General features: G+C 42.0%; 1 pseudogene; it reads left to right on the top strand.

The window, feature by feature from the left end:
• The first annotated feature begins 130 nt into the window (after nucleotides 1–130).
• LOC112311006 (DENN domain-containing protein 10-like) lies at nucleotides 131–970 on the top strand (annotated as a pseudogene).
• The last annotated feature ends 20280 nt before the right edge of the window (nucleotides 971–21250 follow it).

Here is a 21250-nt window from a genome sequence, read left to right as displayed (position 1 = left end):
GGACACCCAGCTGACGCTCGGAGCCCAGCTCCCTGGAAAGGACGCAAAAGGAGAAGTTCTGTGGGTGTGGTGTTATCCCTCACAACAGCTACTTTAAGGAATCTGCTGCTGAGGAAATGCTGCCTTACGGATGAAAACACCCTCCTCCATCCCTTCGTCTTTGGTCAGTACAGAACATGGTTTTATATCACAACAGTTGGAAGTTCCGGATTCTTCCGTTTTGAAAAAGGTGACTCATTTTGCTCTTGTTCTGACCGCCAAAGATTGTAACCCAGAGAAATATGCCGCCTTCACCAGGTGTAGAATGTACCTGAAACCTGGGAGCCCGGTTAAAACGACGGAGAGCTACGTTGCAGTTCTCACAACGGGGGTATGCGGGAGTGAAGAACTCGGCTCTCCCCAGCAAGGACTTTGGTGCCCGAAAAGCACAGCTGGCAGGCTCTATCAAAGACATTGCATCTCAGTTATCACCCCAAAACAGAAGCTGTCCGGGAGTCCACCAGGACTCTGCCCGCCCTGCCGCGGCAGCGACAGGACTGGGCCGTGCTGCTCTGGTACCTGCACAAGGCCAGTGAGCTGGAGCCCTGCAGATGCACCCAGGTCACGTCGCCGGAGTTGTAGACTTGGAGGCGGATCAGCCCTGTAAGGCGTGCTTGTGAATATGGCAGACGGTGAGATTACCATTGCTCCGCTTGCGAAAGAGGCCATGACAATGGGCAAACTGCACAAAGAAATTGGCCAGCTAGTGGTTAAGTATGCAGAAGATCCAGAGGAATCCAACAGCCAGGTTATACTGGATGTTTCCCGCCGTCTCCCGCTCCAGCGCACGCTGCAGCCGCGTAGTCTCGCAGTCCGAGGTGACGGCCACAGACCGCAGCTTCGCACACGAGCTCGGGACGGGTCCCTGGTGACCGCAACGCACCACAGAGCCCGCCACTCATTCAATCTCCGGCTCCCGAAGCGTCATTAGAAAAGATAAGATTTTTTAACCTAACCATAATACTATAATTTTAACATATAATACCACAATATTTAAAATATAATATAAATATCATATCTTTAAAATTAATAACAATTCTTTCATATTGTCAAATATCTAACCAGAGGTCAAATTCCCAAATGTCCTATTATAAATAATGTCCTATTATAAATTGTTTTTTTTAAACATGTTTTTTTTTGTTTGTTTGAGTCAAGATTTAAATAAGGTCCATATATTGCATTTGGTATTTTAGAGATTCACTCTCCCTCCTTGATTTTTTTTCTCTTAAGATATTGTTGAAGAAATTAGGATTTGTCCTGTGGTGTCCTAGTCTGGATTTTGCAGATTGCATCCCCTTGGCATGTTGCTCACCTTGTTCTTATGCTTATATTTTTTGTAACTTGGCGATTGGCACTTAGACCTGGTTTTGCCCGTTTGGGAGAGAGCAGTTCGGAGGTGGTGCGGGGTCTCCTATCAGGAGGCAGAGGATGTCCAGGTGTCTTTTTCTCTCTGACTCTGTCTCTCTCTGCCACCGTTGATGCCCCTGCCGACACCCATGATCTCCTCAGTGGCTGCGCTGTTCCTGCTTTATTTAATAACGAGCAGCTTCTTAAAGAGAAACTCCCTCTCATCAGCTCTTTGGCCATCCTGAGACACAGCTAAGTAGAAAAGGCAGGCCACGCTTGATTCTTTCCTTTTGATTTTCAGTTTGTTTGTTTTCAAAATAGTGGATTGTGTTTCCTTAACATCCTCCAGATGCGAACACTGACTATTTTGGAGGGATTTTATTGCATCATTACGAACTCCGGGATTTAAACAAACTTCATGTGTTTCCATTCATTCTTATTGATGGAAATGCCATCTTTAATCAATCATAGTGTCAACGATCAAAAAGTTTGGAAACATACAGTGTTGGTGAGACTGTAAAATAGTCACAGAGATGAACCACAATCTAGCAATATAAAACAAGTTATAAAATACTCATTTCCTTTGACCCAACAATTTTAGTTTTAGGAATTTATCCTACAGAGAGGCTCAGACATGTACAAAGTGGTATATGTACAAAAGTATTAATTACAGCCTTATTTATTTTAGAAAAAAATGGGAAGAGGTATTTGCACACCAGTGCACATAGCAGCATTGTTCATAATACCCAAAATGTGGAAGCAACCCACATGTCCAATGATGGATGAGAGGATGGGCAAAATGTGAAACACGCGTACAATGGGATATTATTCAACCTTAACACGGAAAGAAATTCTGTCGCATGCTAGAACACGGATGAACCTTGAGAACATTATGCTCGGTGATGTAGCCAGTCACAAAGAAATAAATACTGTATGATATCAGTAAAACTCATAGAAACGAAAGGGAGACTGGCAGTTCCCAGGAGCCAGGAAGAAGAAGAAATGGGGATTTGGTGTTGGAAGGGTATCGTTTTCTGTTCTGCAAGATGAAAGAGTTCACACAACAGTGTGAATGTACTTAATGCTTCTGAACTGTGCACTTAAAATGGTTAAGATGGTAAACTGTGACATGCATATTTTACCTCGATTAAAAAGCTAAAAAAACTTGCAGGCCATCCAAAAATAGGTGTTGGAATAGATTTGGTTCCTGGGTCATAGTGCTATAAACCCTGATTTAGGGTATCAAACTAACTCCGAATATACATGCTTGTGGATGCCTAGAATCTGTCAGGACAAACACAGAAGCAGCCGGTAACGGTACTGACTCCTGCGTAGGGAAAATGGGTGCTGGGAAACAGGTGGCAGGTAGGTTTACTTTTCACTGCATATTCTTGCATATCCTTTGGGGGCTTTTTGGTGATAAAATACATATAACATTAAATTCGACGTTGTAATAACTTTAAAGTGTACAATTTGGTGGCATTGGGTACATTCACAATGTTGTGCACCCTTATCACTGTCTAGTTCCAGAACTAGCTGGAAACCCCATGCCCGTTAAAGCAGCCACTCCCCCACTCTCCCTGCCCCTCGCCCCTGGAAATCGCTAACCTGCTTTCTGTCCTATGAATCGGTCTATTCTGGATATCTCATCTAGATGAAAACATACGATATGTGGTGTCTTGTGACTGGCTTCTTCCGTTTAGCATGCTGTTTCCAAGATTCGTCTATGTCGTTCCACGTATCAGCACTTCACTACTCTTCATAGTTGAATAGTATTCCATTGTCTGGATACACCACGATTCTTATCCTTTCATCTGTTTGCAATAAAGCTGCCATGAACATTCACCTATGAGCTTTTGCTCAAACACCTGCTTCTAATTATTTTGAGTGTACGCTTAGGAGTTGAATTGGTGGGTCACATGGTAGTGAGCGCTTTAAGTCACTGAGGAACTGCCAGATTGTTCCCTGCTGTCGCACACCCTTAAGTGTGTGCTGTGTGCACGTCCTGCCTATTCAACAAATGCACTTCATCTTTCTTTGAATATTAAAAGGTAAATTAAGTGGTGGTATACAAATGTATGACCTTTACAACCTAATCTAGGGTTTAATGTTACTATGCTATTATATTACATAGCATCTCTCTCTGACTTAATGGAGCTTAATATATAAAATTCATATTACAGTGTTTTGTTAAATTAGGAGGTAGTCAATGGAAAATAAAGTTATAGAATGCAAATTTCTTGCAAAACAGTAGTTATCAGCCATGCTGTGTCACCTAAGATGAGTCTTCCTTCGTCTAGAAAGAACCACTTAAGTTAGGTAACAGCATGGCAAAGAGGTTGCATGCTCTGGCTTTAGATGGACCTGGGTTCAAATCTGAATTATGCCACTTCACAGCTGTGTGACTTTATACAAATATATTAACTATTTTGTGCCTCTATGTCCTCATCTATTCAATGGGCTTTACACTACCTACCTAGTAATGTTAAGGGAAACAAGTATTATAATCCATGTAAAACATTGTACTGATTAGACACTTGGTGTTTGTTTTCAAAGTAGCTCCTTTTAGTAATGTATGAGGGGGGAACCAAAAAAACCCCAGAATTATCTTCTGAAGGGCAGGCCCTTGTACTACAGGCTTCCCCCGCTAGGTGAGTGTTCTAGGAACCCATCTGTATCAGTGTACCACCTGGTGTTGTTGTGAGAGGCTGCATTCAACTTCAGTGAATTTTTTTGAAGACCTTTTCAAAGTGTTTGTCCATTTTATGATGGGTGATTTATGAGTGCACCTGCCCACACCATGCTGAGTGTTCAGCAATTTTTGACCAAAAATGGCATAACCCCCATGCCTCACCCTCCCTATTCACCTGATCTCGCCCCTAGTTTTTTTGTTTTGTTTTGTTTCCCCAGATGAAAAAACTCCTCAAAGGTAAATGTTTTTCCAGTATGGAAGAGGTGAAACAAAAAAAACAGCAGAGAGAGACTTCCAACCAAAATGGAGGTGTAGATAGACACCTTTTGCCTCCTTGCACAACCATAAGAAGGACCACAATTGACATCAAAACTAAAATCAACCAGAACTACCAGAAAGTCAAACTGTATGGAAGTCCAACAACCAAGGGTTTAAAGAAGAAATTTTCATCCAGACGGGTAGGAGGGGCAGGGCCAGGAAGCCGAGCAGAGAGGGTGCAGTGTGGCAGCAGCGAGGCACTGCCGGCAAGACAGCAGAGGCAGCAGCCAGTGGATCCGGCGGCCCACATTCATGTGTTGCAGATAAAAACCCAGAGGGACACCTGGGGAGTAAGTGATCCCAGCCCCAGGACAGACCACCAAGCCCAGGGTTCCAGTGCTGGGAAATAAAGCCTCATAACTTCTGGCTGTAAAAACCAGTGGGGGTCGGGGAGGCAGAAGAAACTGTCAGTCTCTCAGGAGGGTCGGTTTAAAGGACCTGCATGGTCCTAGAACCTACGCAAACCCACCCACTTTGGGACTCAGCACCAGGACAGCAGCTAGAAGGGTGCCAGCTGCATATGCGAAGTGGGTGAAGTGACTGGAGATGGGGCAAGGGCTGAGCAAGTGGCATTGTTCCCTCACTGACCCCTCCTCCACATACAGCATTACAAAACTGTGAAGCGGGTTGCCTCACTATGGTGAATACCTAAGGCTTCACCCCTTACAATATAACAGGTATGCCAAGACTGGGAATCCCCTCTAGTTAATACACAGAAACAAACACAGAGAGGCTGCCAAATTGAGGAGACAAAGAAATATGGCCCAAATGAAAGAACAGATGAAAACTCCAGAAAAAGAAGTAAGCAAAACAGAGATAGCCAACCTATCAGATACAGAGTTCAAAATACCGGTGATAGGGATGCTCAGAGAACTCACTGAGTAAGGCAAACGCATAAGGGAAGAAATGAAGGCTACACTAAGTAAAATAAAGAAAAATCCACAGGGAACCAACAGGGAAGGGAAGGAAGCCAGGGTTCAAATCAACAATTTGGAACGTAAGGAAGAAATAAACAGTCAACCAGAACAGAAAAAAGAAACAAGAATTCAAAAAAACAAGGAGAGAATAAGACTCTGGGACATCTTCAAATGTGCCCACACCTGAATCATAGGGCTGCCAGAAGGAGAAGGGGAAGAGCAAGAAATTGAAACTTATTTGAAAAAAATAATGAAAGAAAATTTCCCTAATTTGGCGAAGGAAATAAACATACAAGTCTAGGAAGCACAGAGAGTCCCAAACTAATGGGACCCATAGAGGACCACACCAAGACATATCATAATTAAAATGCCAAAGGTTAAAGATAAAGAGAGAATCTTAAAAGCAGCAAGAGAAAATAAGACAGTTACCTACAAAGGAGTCCGCATAAGACTATGAGCTGATCTCTCAAAAGAAACTTTGTGGGCAAGAAGGGACTGGCAAGAAGTATTCAAAGTGATGAAAAGCAAGGACCTACAACCATGATTACTGTATCCAGCAAAGCTATCATTTAGAATGGAAGGCCAGATAAAGTGCTTCCCAGACAAGGTAAAGCTAAAAAAGTTCATCATCAGCAAGGCCTTATTATATGAAATTTAAAGGGATTCATTTAAGGAAAAGAAGATCAAAACTATGAACATTAAAATGACAACAAACTCACAACTGTCACAACTGAACCTAAAAAAACAAACAAGCCAACAACTAGAAGAGGAACAGAATCATAGAAATGGAAATCACATGGAGGGTTATCAGTGGGGAAGAAGAATGGGAAGAAAGGTATAGGGATTAAGAAGCATAATTGGTAGGTACAAAATAGACAGGGGGAGATTAAGAATAGTATAGAAAATGGAGAAGCCAAAGAACTTATATATATGACCATTGGACATGAACTAAAGGGGGCGATTGCTGGAGGGAAAGGGGTTACCAGGTGGAGGGGGGCAAAGGGGAAAAATAGGGACAGCAGTAATAGCATAATCAATAAAATATACTTTTAAAAAATAAAAAATAAAAGGCTATCACTGTAAAAAAAAAAAAAAAAAAAGAACAGCAGAAGCACTAAAAAGTATCAAAATCACCAAGTTCAAAAACTTGGTGATTAATGGAATTCTACGCAGCAGAGAGAAAGAAGGAGCTTATACCCTTTGCAACAGCATGGATGGAACTGGAGAGCATTATGCTAAGTGAAATAAGCTAGGCGGTGAGGGACAAATACCATATGATCTCACCCTTAACTGGAACATAATCAATAGAAGAAAAAAGCAAACAAAATACAATCAGAGACATTGAGGTTGGGAACAGTCTAGCAGTGGCCAGGGGGGAGTGGGGTGGGGACAGTGGGAAGAGGGGATTGCAGGAACTATTATAAAGGACACGTGGATGAAATTGGGGGGGGGATGGTGGAGGTGGGGGAGGGAGGTGGGTTCAGCTGGGGTGGGGTGGAGGGATGGGGAGAAAAGGCATACAACTGTAAGTGAATAACAATAAAAATAAAAATAAAAAAAACTTGGTGATTTCCTCCACTGTTTTGAGCAGTGGAGGAAACGTCTCAAAAGGTGTGTTGCATCAGATGGAGAGTACTTTGAAGGTGACTGAAGTTTAAATATGTAAGAATAAATACACAATTTTTTATAAATAAGTTCTGGTTTTCTGGGGTCTCCCCTTGTTTGGTGATCAGAATATCACAATTCTGGAGAATTTAATGACTTGACAAAGTTGCCTCGCTTCTTCCTATTTTCCTAATAACCCAGGTTGCTGGAAAAAGTTAGTCAGATTCACAGAAACTAAGATGCCTCATGTGAAGTGAAAGATTAAGATCCATCCACTTTCTTTCCTTTTAAGGTTTGTGGCAAATTGAAAAATAATGGTCACATCTTGTTACCATATCTATACAAGAGGCACTTTGCAATGTGACTTCGCAGCTTCTTCCATCAAGAGATGGAGTCTATTTCTGGGCTTGGCCACGTGACTTGCTCTGGCCAATGGCATCTTAGCAAGTATGACTAAAGCAGAGACACAGAAAGGGTTTGCATACTGGATGTTACTCTTTGGCTGATCTTTGGAATCTGGAGACTGCCAGGCCGAGAACCCAAGGCTGCCTAGTAGAGAATGAGAGATCACACAGGGTAGAGAGTTGGGCTGTATTGCAATTTGCTTTTCTCAGATGACAATTATGAAGAGAGGAGAGACAAGGGAGTTCAGGGCATATCACAGGAGTAATTATAATAAGAGACAATGACATTAAAACTGGGTAAGGAGGGAAGATGGGAAGCAGAAAGCAAAGGACAGAGAATAGATGATAAGAACAATCAACTGTAGGTCCCACTGGAATCAGTTGTTGGACTTGGGGTGCGGGAGGAAGGAGCTGGACATCTAGAAGTGGTCAGAGCCTGGGATGCTTGAAATTAAGACTATGGAAGCAGATGGATTACAAAATTTGTGAGCCCAGCGCAAAATGAAAATGCAGGGGCCCTGCCCTGACTAGCGTGGCTCACTGGGTTGAGCGTAGTCTAGCAAGACAAAGGGTCACAGTCTGGATTCCAAGTAAAGGCACATGCCTGCGTTACCAGCCCAGTGCCCAGGGTTGGGCACCAGCAAGAGGCAACAGACTGACATTTCTGTCACACATTGAAGTTTTCCTCCCTCCCTTCCCCTAAAGAGAAAAAGAAAATGCAGGGCCCCTTGTTGAAAAAAAAGCAGGAAAAAGCTTTTTCCTTTCTTGCAGCGATTTCTCTTGACTTGTCGATTTCTCTTGTCCTGGTCTTTCTATTTGCTAATTAATGCCTAAGTAAAGAAAATTTTAAAAAATTTTAAATCATTAGCATTTATTTTATCAATCATCTTTATATTGTGTAATCCAGGTTTTATTATTATTATTTTTTTTTACCAAAAGACCTTTTGAAGCCCTCCCCTGGCCTGGGCCCCTCTCCATCCAGATTTTAAATGCAAATATCACAGTATTTAGCATATGGAATTACCAAAGTTACACCTTTTGTGCGCTGTGGCTTTACCCAGTAGGTGCTTAGAGCTTTCCAGGAAAGATAAACACAAGAAAGACTGAAGGGTGGAGGAAGAAGGGAAGATGCCCTACACGCCTGCCCCAAGCTTGGAGCCAGACGAGGGCCCGCTCCCCTGAGCGCGTGGACACTCTCAGGGGAGTGCAGCTCCTTCCCCGGCGCCCCCACCCACACCCCGGGGCGGGGATTCCCTCCACCGGAGGTGCTCAGGCCTGAGTGCCGCAGGCTGCCGCCTGCTGTGAGGCGCTCTGGCGGGGCTCGGTCTAGAGAAGGCAGCACATGTGGCCTTCTTGCCCTAGGGTCTGCAGCCCAAACCAGGGCAGACAGACAACCAACCCACGACGGTATGGGTAGCGCGGTGCAGGACCATTCGCTGCCAGCCAGCCGGGGGAAGGGACGGCCACAACCACAGCGCCCTCACACCCTCCCCTTGACTGCGCCCAGGCCCCGCCCAGACGGAAGGGAGCAGCAGTCTGGGAGCGGGACCAGGGACTATGGGAGGCACAGGGGTTCCCTGGGAGGCGAGACAGCGAATGAGCCAAGGCCTCTAGCCCCTTGGCGCATGCTCTAATATCTTATGAGACTTCACCTCTAAAACTCAAAATCAAAGATAAAATTAAAAAGTGTCAAGGCAATGACAGCAGAGCATTAAACCAAGTGCCAGGCCCTTCTGAACATGGGGCCCTGTAAGACTGCACTGGTCCCACCCCATGAAGCCAGCCAGTAGGTGGGTATCCTGAGTCCTGGTGATAAATCTAGAGATCGATGCGGGCAGATAGAAATAAAATATGAGCCACACAGCCGAGCCATGTATGTCGTTTAAAATTTTCTAGTTAAAAAAAAGTAAAAAGAAATAGGTGAAGTTAATTTTAACAATATATTTTATTTAACATACTAAAATATTATCATTTTAACATGTAATCAATATTAACAATTACTAAAACACTTTACCCTTTTTTTCTCATACTAAGATTTCACTTATACCCTGACTGCGTGGCTCGATTGGTTGAGCGTCGCCCTACAAAGCTAAAGGTCGCTGGTTTGATTCCCAGTTCAGGGCACATGCCTGAGTTGTGGGATTCTATCCCTGCTGGGGCGTTTGCAAGAGACAACTGATGGATGTTTCTCTCACAGGTTGATATTTCTCTCTCTTTCTCCCTCCCTTCCCCTCTGTCTAAATATAAACAAAATAAAATAAAACATTTTAATTAAAGAAAAAGACATCCCTCGCAGCACACCTCATTTCAATCCAGTTGCTACCTGTGGCTAGAGACTAGTGCCTACTCTAGCAGACAGGGCGGGCCTAGAGAGCGAAACGGAAGTGTGTGGCTGGGTTACTGTTTGTTCTGTTGCCACTTGGTGGCTTCACCTTGGCTGCTCAAATAGAAACACCTACCCACATTTGTCAATCACGTTATGTTAACAAGCAATTGGCACCAGAACTTCTGTGAGTAATTTTGACGACTACTGTGTTACTATTTTAACATAAATGTTATTAGATTTAAAATATTCCTTTATATAGTATGACAATGTCATCCACACATTCACTGAACGGTGGTTCTAAAGCTAATGCTGAAAAACACGGCCCCAAACCAGTGAACACAGAAGAAGTGAGATGTGTCAATTGCCATCAGAGAGGCCAATCAACAAACCTCACGCTCCATATTGTTAATTTAAGGAATGAACACCATTGGAAAATTCTGAGAAATAAAAATCAACATTCAAGCAGATACACCTTTACGTTTGCAAAAATGATTACATAACCAAGCAGAAAGGAAAACCAAAACCTGGCCACATGGCTTCAAGATCCACGCCACTGTAACGTGCACCTGAGCTGCCCTGGTTATTCAGGAAAACACTCTAAGAACGCGAAGCCCTATTTTATATGTGTTCCTACAAGAGAAACTGAATTGTTAACTAGAATGCTGCCCTTGAGTACATTTCCATCAGCCTTTCCCCTACTGGAGTTACTTTACTGACGGACTAGCCTGCCATATAGTGGTGAAAGTGGAGAACTACAGCCTGCCATATAGTGGTGAAAGTGGAGAACTACAGCCTGCCATATAGTGGTGAAAGTGGAGAACTACAGCCTGCCATATAGTGGTGAAAGTGGAGAACTACAGCCTGCCATATAGTGGTGAAAGTGGAGAACTACAGGCTGCTTTAAAAAAATCTTTAATGCCCAGGGCTTGATACAAGAGAATAAATGTGGCATAAATAAATTCCTATCAACCCATCTTTCAACTTAAGACCATCAACTATTGATGCATCTACCTGTATGCCTTTTCCCTATCCTATTCTACCTTTCACCAGGAGTGATACTAGCTCCAATTTTATGTTGACACCATTTTTTGATTTTTGAAAATACCGTACACAGTTCTACCACATGTGTGTACACCCCTAAACAAAACATTTAGTTTACTTATTTGATTAAGCTTTATAAAAGTGATATCATGACTGTGTGTAGTTCTCCACAACTTGCCCTTTTTATACGGTATATTTGACCAGGTTCTGTGTGTAGCTATAGTTCCTTTCCTGTATGATCAGCTGTTCATCCATTCTTCTATCAATGGACATTTGGTAGCCTCCTTTTTTTTTCTCTTTTTGCCATTTTAATGGTACTGCAGTGAATATTCTTATGCATGTGCAAGAACTTCTCTGTAACGTAGCTAGGTTAATTTTACAGAATATCGCCAAAGTGTCTTTCAAAGTTGTCCCAATTTGCAGTCCACGTGCAATATATAAAATGGCCACTGATCCTCAGCCCTGCAAGCGCCCGGTGTTACTATATGTCTTGTAGTAAGAAATACTATAGTTGGCAGGAAACGGTATCTTACGGTGCCACGGATGTTTATTTACCTGATTGTCAATGAGGTTGAGCATATCTTTTTTTGGCAATTTGTTTCCTTTTTTTGCAAAGTGTCTATGATTGTCTTTTGCCCATTTTTCTACTAGTTCGTCTTTTTTTATTTTAAGATTAACATTTCGATCTGGATCTTAATTTTTTGTCAGTTATATATGTCACAAATATCTTCTCCCAGGTTTTGTATTTAGCAACCTTCCTGGGCTTTCTTATTAATGCTAATAATTTGTGTATAGATTCTTTTGTCGTTAGTGTATACAGCTATGTTAGCTGCAAATGAGGACAGTGCTGTTTCCTTCTTTCTCCCTTTATCTGCCTTATCTTTGCCTCATTGAGCAGAAGGTGTGATAACGAACACCTTTGTCTGGTTCTGCTCCTAGAGGAACAATATTTTCGATGTGTCACCATTAAGAATCATTGCTACTGTGGGCTTTTTAAAAATTTACCTTTTAACATTAGGAAGTTTTGTTATATTCCTGCTTTTACCATGAATAGATATAGACTTTTACTGAATGCCTTTACTACATCTACTGAGAGAATCATAAATTCTCCTTTGACCCATTAATTAAAGTTACAGGTTTTTAATGTTAAGTCACCCCAAAATTCTTAGCATAAATCCAGCTTAGTCATGATGAATTGCCTTTATTATACACTGTTGGATTTGATTTGCTAGTATCCTGTTTATAATATCTCTATCTATGTTCATACGGATTGTTATTCTCTTTCCCATACAGTACTTGATTGATTGTATTTCAAGGTTATACTAACCTCATATAATGAGGTGGGGAGTATTGCTTCTCTTGATATTCCTTGTAGGAGTTTGTATAAAATCAGAATAATTTGTTCTATGAAAATCTGCTAGGAATTGCCTAAAAACCAGCTAGACTTGATTTTTTAAAAGCCACTGATTCCATTTCTTTAACACTGTTGGAAACTTGGGCTTTCTTGATACAGCTCTAATAAGTTATAGTTTTCTAGAAGTATTTCCCTTTCTAATAAATTTTTGAACTAACTGGCATAATGTTATTTATGGTATACTCATCCTATCTTTTTAATCTCTTCTGTATTTGCAGCTTTCTTCTGTTCTTTATTCCTATTATTGTTCCCTTGTGCATGCTGCTACCCTCCCCAGCCCCCCGTGAAAAGAATCTTGTTGCCTGGCCAGGTAGCTCAGTTGGTTAGAGCATCATCCCAATACACCAAGGCTGCGGGTTCCATCCCCGGTCTGGCACATACAAGAATCAAACAATGAATGCAATGAATACATAAATAAATGGAACAACAAACCGATGTCTCTCTCTCAGTCTCTCTCTATCTCCCCCTCCTCTCTCTCTAAAATCCTCAATAAATAAAATATTTTTTAAAATGAATCCTGAAAAAGGTTTGTCTGTTTTATCTGGCCTTGATTATTTGATCACCTCTGTTGCGTATTTCTTTTCTGTTTCACTAATTTTTGCTCTTTATCCTTTTCCTTATATTTTATTTGGGTTCATTCCATTGTTTCCTTTTCCTATTAGTGTGAAATACACCTTATTAATTTTCAGCCTTTTTTCTTTCTAATGTAAGTACCTAAAGCTAAAATTCCCCTGTAATTACCATTTTCTGCATCTGCCAGTCTCAAAATGTAGACTTTTTATCACATATCCTAGAGTTGCTCCTATGAAACTGTCAATTTCTCTTATGATTTCTTACTTGGCTCACAAATGATTTACAAGTGTACTTTCTGATCTCCAGACCTCAGGGTGTGTCATTTACCTTTCTGTTGCAGAGCTCTAATTTAATTGCAGAAGTCGGATCTATGACTATAGATCCTAAAATGCAGCTTGTGTGAATCAGATTCTTTGAAATTTGTTAAAACTGGTTTATATCCTTTTATATGGTCAATTTTTGGAAATGTTCCAGGTGTACTTGAAAAGATTGGCTGTTCCTTGATTGTTCATTGTAGAATAATTTATTAATATCCACTAAATCAAGCTGGGTAATTGTTTGATTCAAATCTTCCTTGACGAATTAATAACTGAGAGCATTGTATTGAAATCTTCCACTGTTAGTGGGTTAATTAATTTTTCTCCATAGTTTCATCCATTTTTATGGTATATATTTAAACGTTATTTTAGAACTCTAGAACGATTATATCTTTATGATGAAGTCAACCTTTTATCATTGTAATGATAGGCGAGGTCCTTATAACACCTATTGCCTTACAGTCTTTTTTGTCTAACATCACTAGACAAAATATAATTGTACCAGCTTTCTTTTAACTAGTATGTCCTGGTGTATCTTCTTCATCATTTTACCTTCATCCTTCCTGTGTCCTTTTATTTTAGGTATGTCTAGATTCTTTAAAATCTAGGTCTGAGAATCTGTTCTTTAATTGATTGTTTAGCCCATTGATACTTATTGTGATTAATAATATTTAGATTTCTACCATCTTACTTTTTATTTGTTCTCCTTTTCCAAACTTCTTTTTCTCCTTTTTTTTCTAAATTGAGTTTCTGCTTTTGTCTTCTGATTCTATTTTCTCCTCTGCTGGTGTAAAAGTTATACTTTCTCTATTTTTAGTGATTAGCCTTGAAATTTTACCATTCAGACTTAACAAAACCTAAAGTGAATCAATACCTGAACCTTCTCAGAAAGAATACAAAGAACTTAGAACACTCCCACTCCTCCCACCAGCCTCACCTCTTCTTCTGCTGCCTATAAATTACTAGTGTCGTCCAGTATTTGTTTGTGTCTTTCTTCAACCCCACAAATTGTATACCTTTATCATCTTTGATTAGTAATTTTTTTCAGACAATGTTCTGGAATTCTATATATTTACTTATTTCTCTGCTCGTCATTTCAATTTTGGTCCTTCCTTCTGGGATCTTTGTTTTCTTCCCAAAGTATGTTTTTCTCGAAGTTGTTTTAGTGAAGGTCTGTTAGTAACAAAATCTCTGTTTTCTCTAAAAACATCCTTATTTCAACTTCCGGTCAAGATGGGAGCATAGGCAGACATGGCTCGCCTCTTTCACAACCATGTCAAAATTACAACTAAAATGTAGAACAACCATCACTCAGAACTGTCAGAAATTGAGTTGAATGGAAGTCTGACAACTACAGAATTAAAGAAACAACACTCATCCAGACTTGTAAAAAGAGACACAGATGCAGAACAGGCTTGTCCCATACCCAAGTGCAATGGATAAAAGTTCAGGAGGGATAACTCAGGAGCAAGGAGCCCCAGCCCAGGGTTCCAGTGCCAGGAAGATAAGCTCCCACAACTTCTGGCTGCAAAAACCAGCAGGGATGGAGTCAGTGTAAGAAGCTGCTGGAGCCCCAAACAGTTCCTCTACCTACTCAGACTCACTCCCTCTGAGCTCCAGCACTGAGGTAGCAGCTTGAGAGGCACCAATGGTATACAGGGAGACACTGAAGTATCTGGCATCAAAGTGAGCAGAGGCCATTGTCCCTTTTCTAAACCCTCCCTGCACAGAGCCTGCAAGCTGGTGCTATATCTGAGACTCCATCAACCTGGCTAACACCGTTTGACCCACCCTGGAGATCCTCTGAGGCTCCGTCCCACCTAACTTAAGGGCCCACCCAAGCTGCTTTTCCATATGAATGGCAGTCTTGGCTCAGGCTGCACAACTTCCTAAATCCTCTCAAACAAGCAACAGCTGACGTCAGTGAGCTCCAGGCCCAGCACTGGCAGCAGCCAGCCTAGATTCACAGTTTGGCTTCACCTGGGAATCTCCAAGCCCAGCACAAGTAGCAGCCATCTCAGATTGCTTTATAGCTCTGGAAGGGGGGCCTCAGGCAAAACACAAATGGGGGCTGACCTTGGCCTGCACCAACCTGGACACCCCAGGGCCATCCCACCTAGTGGACCACTTTGGAGCACCACCATGCTATTCCTGCACAGCTGATCCTCCACAGAGGGTAGTGGTTGGTGGTCACTGGTCACAGCCAGTCCTTGTAGCTGACTAGCCTGGGTAAATCCCTCCCATTGACCTGCCAACAGCAACCAAGGCTCAACTACAAGAGGAGGGTGTACTCAGCCCATACAAAGGGCGCACCTCGAGTACCCAGCTTGGGTGATAGGGGAGGCTGGACCCTACAGGACATCTGCTACATTAGGCCACACTACCAAGACACAGAGTCAAAGCGGCTCTACCTAATACATAGAAACAAACACAAAGAGACTGTCAAAATGAGGGGACAAGGAAACATGGCCCAAATGAAAGAACAGATCAAAACTGCAGAAAAAGAGCTAAATGAAATGGAGATAAGCAATCTATCAGATGCAGAGTTCAAAACACTGGTTATAAGGATGCTCAACTGAGGACCTCGACAGCATAAAAAAGATCCAGTCAATAATGAAAGAAACACAAATTGAGATAAAGAACAATTTACAGGGAAACAACCATAGAGTGGATGAAGCCAAGATTCAAATCAATGATTTGGAACATAAGGAGGCAAAAATCAACCAATCAGAACAACAAGAAGAAAAAAGAATCCAAAAAATTGAGGGTAGTATAGGCAGCCTCTGGGACAACTTCAAGTATCCCAACATTCTTTTCATAGGGGTGCCAGAAGGAGAAGAGAAAGGGCAAGAAATTAGAAATATACTTGAAAAAGTAATGAAAGAAAACTTCCCTAATTTAGTAAAGGAAATAGACATTCAAGTCCAGGAAGCACAGAGAATCCCAAACAAGATGGATGCAAAAAGGCTGACTCTGAGACTCATCATAATTAAAATGCCAAAGGTTAAAGATAAAGAGGGTATCTTAAAAGCAGCAAGAGAGAAGCAGTGATTTGCCTACAGGGGAGCTCCATAAGGCTGTCAGCTGATTTCTCAAAAGAAACTTTGCAGGCTAGAAGGGAATGGCAAGAAATATTCAAAGTTATGAAAAGCGGGGACCTACAGCCAAGACTGCTCTACTCAGCAAAGCTATCATTTAGAATCAAAGGGCAGATAAAGAGCTTCCCAGACAAGAAAAAAACTAAAGAAGTTCATCATCACCAAACCATTATTATACGAAATGTTAAAGGGACTTATTTAAGAAAAAGAAGATCAAAACTATGAACAATAAAATGGCAAAAATACATTTCTATCAACAACTGAATCTAAAAACAAACTAAGCAAACAGGAAGACCAGAGACAGAATCAAGGATACAGAGAGCATTTTGATGGTTGCCAGATGGGAGGGGTGTGTGGGGGAATGGGTGAAGAGGTGAGTGGATTAAGAAGTACAAATAGGTAGTTACAGAGTAGCCATGGGGTTGTAAGTACAGTATAGGAAATAGAGTAGCCAAAGCACTTACACACCTGACCCATGGACATGAACAATGTGGGGAGAATTGCCTGGGAAAGTGGGGGCAGCTGGGTGAAGGGCGGCCAAGGGGGGAAAAATCAGGACAACTGTAACAGCATAATCGATTTAAAAAATTAAAAAATAAATATCCCTATTTCACCTGTTTCTATTTTACACTCCCTTTTTTTAAAAGATTTTGTTTATTTACTTTTAGAGAGGGGAAGGGAGGGCGAAAGAGGGGGAGAGAAGCATCAGTGTGTGGTTGCCTCTCATGCGCACCTGGCCCACAACCCAGGCATGTGCCCTGACTGGGAATCAAACGGGCGACCCCTTGGTTCACAGGTGGGTGGTGCTCAATCCACTGAGCCACACCAGCCAGGCCTATTCTCATTTTTAAAAAATAGTTTTTCTGCCCTGGCTGGGGTAGCTCAGTGGATTGAGCACAGGCCTGTGAACCAAAGGGTCACCGGTTGGATTCCCAGTCAGGGCACATGCCCGGGTTGAGGGCCAGGTTCCCAGTTGGGGGCACATGAGAGGCAACCATACATTGATGTTTCCCTCCTTCTCTTTCTCCTTCCCTACCCCTCTCTCTAAAAATAAATAAATAAAATCTTTAAAAACAAAGAGTTTTTCTGGGTACACAATTCTGGGTTAGCAATTATTTTCTTTCCGTACTTTCAAGATATTTTTCTGTCTTGTAGGTTCGCTGTTGCTATCACCATCACCATCTAATGTTGTTTCTTTGTGAACGAGTTTTCCTTTCTCTCTAGCTGCTTTTAAGATCTTTGCCCGGCCCGGGCCAGGTTTCTCAGTGGGTTAGAGGTCATCCCGATCACAGAGGTGGTGGGTTCCATCACTGGTCAGGGCGCATGCAAGAATCCACCAATGAGTGCACAAATAAGTGAATAACAAATAGATGTCCCTCTCTCTCCTCCCCCTCTCCCCCTCTCATCTCTCTAAAATCAATAGTTAAAAAAAAAAATCTTTGACTTTAGTGCTCCATGGTTCTTCTGCAATGTGTCCAGGTGTGGGTTTCTCTCTTGTTTAACCTGTTTGATATGTGTTGTGTTTTTTCTATCTATAGGATCATGTCTTTCATCAGTTTTGGAAATTCTTAGCCATTATTAGCTTTTCAAATATTGCTTCTCCTTTATTCTCTCTTCGCTTCTCCTGGGATTCTGACTGGGTATTTTTCGGACTTTCTCATTTCATACCCCCTTCTCTTTAACCCCTCATTCAAATTTTTCATTTCCTTGACTCTCGGAATTCTGGGTAATTTTCTCAAAACTTTCAGTTCACTAATTCATTGTTCAGCTACATTTAATCTGTTATTTAGCCTGTCCATTGAATTTTCAATCTCAACAAATTGTTAAATTCTACTTGCTTCCTTTTCAGATATATTTGGTCATTTGCAACAGCCTCTTTGCCTCGCCTATTTTTAATAACGGCTTTATTGATATATAATCTACAAGTGATAATATTTACCCTTTGAAAGTGTACAATTCATTGGATTCTAGTATAGTCATAGAACTTGTGAAACCAGTACCACTCTCCATTCTAAAACATTTGTCACCCCCTAAAACAACCTTGTACCCATCAGCAGTCTCTACCAATTTCCCTCTACATCTCTCCTCAAAAACCCATTAATCAATTTCCTGCCTTTACAGATTTGTCTGGACATTTCATATAAATGGAATCATACAACATACAGCCTTTTGTAAATGGCTTCTTTCATTTAGCATAAGGTTCATCTAAGACTCATCCCTGTTGTAGTAAGTATCAGTACTTTGTTCTTTCTTGTGCCGAGTCATAGTCCATGTATGGCCACACCACATTTTGCTTATTTACTTACCAGTTGCAGAGCATTTTGACTATTCTCACTTTTTGGATACTGTGAATAATGCTGCTGTGAACGCTCATGTACAAGTCTTCGTGCAGCCATATATTCTCATTTCTTGTGGTTGCATACCTAGGACTGGAATGGCTGGGTCATGTGGGAACTCTATGTTTAACACTTTGAGAAACCGCTGGGCTGTTTTTCCATAGAGCATGGACCATTTTACAACCTCGCGGACAAGGTATAATAATCCCAGTTTCTCTACATCCTGCCCAACACTTGTTATCATTTGTCTTTCTGTTCCCTTGTTTGTGACCCCATTTTTATTTCTCTAAACATTTCCTATCCTATATCCTATTTTTATCTTTTATCTTCATTTCCTGTAACTTCTCTCTGATAATCGCAATAAGTAAAAATGTTAGGAATCTAAATGTGTCATTGCTTTGGTCTATTCATGGTGGCTTATTTTCTTCTGTGTTTGATGATGCATTTCAGTAAAAGTGTAAGGTAGTATTTTTGTTTTGTTCATTGCTGTATCCCCATCATCTGGAGCAGTCACTGATACATAATAGGTGCTCACCAAATATCTGTTCAATAAGTAACTGAGTCCTGAGCACCTAAGCAGTAGAGGAAACCCCGAAGATGTGCCTTTGCTTCTACTGGGTGCCAAGATGCCTACCATCCTGGGCTTGTTAGCCTCTATCAGTCAGGGTCTCGCTGAGAAAGAGGAAGTCAAACACTCTATGTATTCCAACCATCAGGTGCCCCTGGGTGCAGCTCTCCTGTGCCCCAGAAGGTTGCTTCTTGCCCTTCCAGAGACTGAGGGCAGGCAATCAGGAGATGGGTAAGAGTTAAACAGGGAATGTTTAATATAAGGAATTATTAAGCTATGATAAAAGAACTATAAGATATATAACGAAATATAGGAGTGGAAAACAGACTTTGAAGGAGCGGTTCCTGCCCCAAAGCTGGGGTTCAGACTTCACTGGAGAAGATGTGGCTATATCCCACTGGGTGACAAAGAAGTTTTCAAGGTGGCTTGGAGCAGAGCCTAATGGAACCCCATGTGGTAGAGGATTCTGGGAAATGTAGTTTCTGCTTCTCTGTAATGCAAAGGAGACCTCAGAAATGGAGGGTGTGGGGGTGGGCAGTGACAATACCTAATTCCTCAGAGACCCTAGCTAAGGTAGAGTCTTGAGTCAGATCCCCATGCTGCCTTGGCCCACAGGCAAGCTTCCCAGGAGCAGGTGAAGTGAGCATGGGACTCAGGGCCATCCAACCTTACCTTTCCTTCCCAGTCAGGGCTTCCTACTCCAGTCTCGGTCCATGGCTTTTTGTTTGATTTTAGTAGTGAAGGACCTTGGAGATTTCCCTTACTTCCTGCAACCCAACAATACATTAAAAATGTTTCTTCCCAGGATCCAGTTGTTTTATATGGAGGGGCCCTTCAGAGATTCTAGTCCATCCACTGCCAAAAGCAGAAGACCCAGGCCACTTTTAAAGATTGATTACAATATGAACACTCCTCTAAAATCAACAGAATTCTAATGCTGCTGCTCACAACAGAAAAAACCTAAGAAATAACTGATTCAAACTTGTGGCTGTATCACAGAGGTCTTTGAAGATCTGATGAAAGCTAGGCATTCCATACAAATAGTATCCTTAGAACATGTCCCATTCAATTTCAGGCGGTTCAAAGGTCCCTGATGCCCATTTGTGGCCCCTGCCCCTGGAGAGTCAGAACCTGATCAGAGAGAAATAAGGTCACATACAAAATCTCAGTCCAGCTTTTATACAGAAGCTCAAGCCATCAGAATTTTTCTACAATGCTCTTCTGAACATAAATAAAGTCATTTCTGATTAAATGTTCACCACTCACCACTTCTAGCATCTTAGTTTTGTGTTATATTAAAACACAAATGTCCCGTTTTGCATGAAATATTTTGCAGTGGAATTAAGGCTCCTTGTCTGCAATGCCTTCATGCCTGTCTCATAAAGACCAAGCAGAGTTTTACAGATATGTTATTATAAAGGTTTACATTTGTAATTTGCTTACATGAGATTTTCATGCCTTCACGTATGTCAAGACCTTAATCGGGAACAAAGTCCTAACTCAATGTTCTTATGGGGAAAACAGAGTTTTACGCAACGGCCGGTATGTTCAACTGTTTTCAGGAATGCACTGAGTGAAAAACTGGATTGTCTTATGTCATGCAAGTTAATCCTGGCCCCTCAGCTCCCGCCATGTTCCCCAGGGAAGGACTGGCATCGCAGAAAGAACTGGAAGTCCACTCTGGCTTCTGCCTGGTAGCCTTGGGCAGGTTAGTTTACATCTCCAAGTTCCTGTTCAATCATCTGCCAAGGAGCAATGACGACAGGCACCTAATGGTCGGGAAGGACAGTACGGTTGCAAGAAATGCTGGTGTGGCAGGGCAGCTCAACAAACGCTTGTGGACTGACTGGGGAACTGAGCACCGGCTCTGGTTGCCGTCTAGCTAGGAAAGGGACCCGGCCTTGTCTGCGGGGCCCACTTATAATTTTGACTTGCCCATTGTTCGATGGAGGATCCTGTAGCCAAACAAATAAATAGTTAATTTAAAGTCAACCAAGTAGGGCTTTTTGCTTTGTGTGGAAACTTAATTCCCGGGGAATCCATACATTATGTACAGACTGCCTTGACCTGAGCCCGGCACAGGAGGATCACAGAAGCAGAAGGGAAGACCGGAGGCGGGGGAGGGGGGGTGACCCGGTTTAGAGCTTCCCTCTCACGTGGCAGGGATAAGGAAACTCCGGGCCGTGGGAGGCATCAGGGTGATATCGATTGCTGCTGTAGTCCACGATCTTTCCTGACTCCTACTGCGATGCGGT

Source organism: Desmodus rotundus, chromosome 7 (assembly GCF_022682495.2).
Source record: "Desmodus rotundus isolate HL8 chromosome 7, HLdesRot8A.1, whole genome shotgun sequence".
NCBI lineage: Eukaryota > Metazoa > Chordata > Mammalia > Chiroptera > Phyllostomidae > Desmodus > Desmodus rotundus.
This window is presented reverse-complemented; position numbering and strand designations above follow the sequence as displayed.